We start from the raw sequence: 3,722 nt of genomic DNA, 5'->3' as shown, positions 1-3,722 counted from the left end.
GTGGGAGTCCTAATTCCATTTTGAGTCTTGGCATAGTTCAGACACCATTTGAATTCTTTATGTTTCCTGACCACTAACCCAACAATGTGGCTATGCTAGGACAAGTCCAGGGTTGGGCAGTGTGCCTTAAACAAGAGTATGGTTGAAAGTAGATTAACTAGGATGTATATAGAAAGACACTCACCCAAAGAACTAGAGAACTAGAGTATGACTTGACTACTGACATTGCACACTTTTGGGACTGGCATCTAGTCTTCCATCTGATTGAGTTTCTCTCTCTATGGGAAATATATGATGAAAAAGAATTCTCAAGAAAGAAATTGGATCTTCTTAGTGATCCTTACATGGCTAACTTTACTGTGAATTTATACAAAAATCTTTATTCCAATGGTATTTTTCATGCATCGAGAAACAAAAGAACCATAATTATTGCATAACTGACAACTCCAGGCAACCGAAACAGCACCAGTTGTGAAGATGTTTGAAGATATAGAAGTTACCAGGTAAATACAGACAACCAGATGTTATTTGACTACCTGGCATACAAGCATGGTTTTAGGTAAGAATCTTTAGTTCATACTGTTGGGGTCGCTAAGTGCCATCGAGTCGGTTCCAACTCATAGCAACCCTGTATAGGATTTCCAAGGAGCAGCTGGTGAATTTATACCTCCAACCTTGTGGTTCAAACCAACCTTATGGCCCAGCACTTCATGAATGTAAGAACTACTCAGAATACTAGAATTCTGCTCAGAGCAGCAGAATAGCTTTATTTTTTTTAGAGGACTAGTTCCAGCAATGGAGAGAAATGTTGAGGAAAACTGACCTCTGAAATCTTAATGCAGAATTGAGATGCAGCCATGGAAGAGCTTACATGTAAAAGAGACCATAGATAACAATTCTGTGAGCTCCCCACCCCAGTCTCTTCAGCAGCTGTTTGTTTTCTTCATCCACCCTAAAGATCACCATACATTATTGATCTCTTCCTTTACCCATCACAGAATCTTAACGCAATTCGATGTGTCCATCGTCTCATATTCTCTGCTATTTGACTATAACAGTCATAACAAAGATCTTTGAAAAAATCCACAGGTGTTAAAAGACTTAGTCAAGGTTATTCAACAGGGATCTTACACACATGACAACCCAGTTACAGAGTTTGTTGAATGTTTATATGATAACTTTGACTTTGGAGGGACTCAGAAAAGTTGAGGGAATATATGAACCCGTGCTTGTGAATGACTCTTGAGGATTTCATTGAAAATGCCTGTCTCTTTGTTCCAGTGGTTTCAGAAAGTTCATGGAAACAGGATTGAAAGGTAATAGAGTTTTTCCATGAACTTTCGAAGTCCCCTTAGATTTGAGACTTTTGGTTTTATCAGTCAGTGTATCCGTATAAACAGCATTGGCAGATAAACTGAACATGACCCCAGAAGAAGCTGAAAGATGGATTGTGAATTTGATTAGAAAAGCAGCTCTGGATGCCAAGATTGATTCAAAATCAGCTCATGGCACTATGGGTAACTACGAAGGCTTACCCAATCAGCAAATGATTGGAAAGACCAAAAGCCTTTCATTTAGATGCTAGATGTTGATCATGAACCTTGAAAAGAAATTTAATCAAAGCAATAGGTCAGAAGCTCAACTCAGAACACTGGCTTCCCGAAGGGCTATTTTAAAAAAGATAAACAAAGCTAAAGAAAGATGTCAACAATAAAACCATTACATAAAGTATGACATATGTCTTAGAAATAACCAGTTGAGTATAAATTTTGAAGAATATGAATAAAACTGCCTGCAGTTCATTTAACAAACAAACAGCAACAAGGAACCTTGCCTGGGCATTTATCAAAAATAGCTATCTAATTTAAGTTAAAGGTTGGAAGTTCTGGTATTGTCTTGTAACCACCTTGTGGCTATAACTCATGATCATGAGTCATACCCTGACCTCTAAATAACCAGGTAATTAAAACCCCCGAACCAATCTTGTACAATATTTTTAAATTCCACCTGTGTACACATCCCAATCAAGGTTCTTTTCATGTTTTCATAATCCCACCTGTGACCGTGATGAATTGACCTGTCTCCAGTCACGATCTTGTGATGGCTTCCTTTGTTCTCTATCTTATATAATGACCTCCATGACTATGATTCGGGGACTCCATCAGCCTCTGTGCTGGCTGTATGCATTCAGATGCTTTCCCTCATCCAGGAAGGTTGTCTTTATTTAAATTGATGCTTTTGAGTTATGGTGTTGGAGGAGAATTTTGAAAGTGCCATGGGCTGCCAAAAGAACCCATAGATCTGTGTTGGAAGAAGTGCAGCCAGAGTGCTCCTTGGAGGCCAAGATGGCCAAACTTTGTCTCTCATACTTTGGACATATTGTCAGGAAGGACCAGTTGCTGGAGAAGGATATCATGTTTGGTAATGTAGAGGGTCAGAGAAAAAGAGGAAGACCCCCAGCGAGATGGATTGGCCAAGTGGCAGCATCAATGGGTTCAAGTGTGGCAACGATAGTGAGGTTGGCTCAGTATTGGGCAGTGTTTCGTTCTTCTGTGCATAGGGTCGCTATGAGTCGGTACCAACTCAATGACACCTAACAACAACAACATCTTTTTGCTATTGCAAATTGCTCAACTAGAATTTTTCTGGTCTTCCTATGAACTTTTCAAGCCAGTCTTCTGATACACATCAGCTTCTACTTGCATTATAATATTGTAACTCTTTATGACCACTCTACCAGATGGCATCAAGAACTCTTTGGGGATAGACACTGCATGTACCCTCACCCTTGGTACTGTTACCCCCTAGCCCATGCCTGACACATGGTTGACATTAAGTCAACGTTTGTGGAATGTGTAGATGGATGAAGGATGGATGAATCTCCTCACCTCACTACTGGATAAATAGACTCTTCATTTTGGGATGTTCAGGAACTCAGCAGAATGTCTCAGAACCAGCCTATGGTCCATCACCGGGATGATGGCTTCTTGGGCGTCACTGGGAGAGACAGTGGAACTTACTCAGAAAGCACTGTAATGACATTCATGAAGATGGCAAACCCACAATTCCTGAAGCCCAGCCTTTTGCCAATGCTTTTAGTGTTGCTTGGATTCCTTCCTTCAATACCATTGTTCTTCATCATTCGGTACCTTTTTAAATGATTGAATAGTGACCAATTCTTTTTGGCACAATGACCCTGCATATTCCTTCCATCCTGTTTTGATGCTTTCTGAATCATTCAGTATTTTTCTCGCTGAGTCGGTTCCGACTCATAGCAACCCTGTATTTTTGGTTTCCGAAGCTTCAAATCTTCAAGGGAGGAGAAATCCTCATCTTTCGACTCCTTTAATCCTGTAAGTCAGGGATTCAATTTTTTCTTCAGTTCTTTCAGTTTGAGAAATGCTGAGCTTATTCTTCCCTTTTGGTTCTCTAACATCAGATTTTTGTGTATTTCATTATAATACTTGTCTTTGTGTTTTAGAGTTATCTTTTGAAATTTTCTGTTCAGCTCTTTTACATCCTCATTTCTTTAATTCGCCTTAGCTTCTCTATGCTCAAGAGTAAGTTTCAGAGTCTCTTCTGACATCCACTTTGGTATTTTCTTTCTTTCCTGTATTTTTAACAACCTTTTGCTTTCTTCCTGTATCATATTCTTGATGTCATCCCACAACTCCTCTGGTCTTCAGTCATTAGTCCCTAATGCATCAAATCTGTTCTTGAGA

General features: G+C 39.5%; 1 pseudogene; it reads left to right on the top strand.

Moving 5' to 3' along the window:
• The first annotated feature begins 549 nt into the window (after positions 1 to 549).
• Positions 550 to 3,722, top strand: part of LOC102818484 — a 31,897-nt pseudogene continuing 28,724 nt past the window's right edge.

Source organism: Chrysochloris asiatica, unplaced genomic scaffold, assembly GCF_000296735.1.
Source record: "Chrysochloris asiatica unplaced genomic scaffold, ChrAsi1.0 scaffold00348, whole genome shotgun sequence".
Classification (NCBI taxonomy): Eukaryota; Metazoa; Chordata; class Mammalia; order Afrosoricida; family Chrysochloridae; genus Chrysochloris; species Chrysochloris asiatica.
The sequence above is the reverse complement of the archived record's forward strand: the minus strand, read 5'-3'. Positions and strand labels throughout refer to the sequence as shown.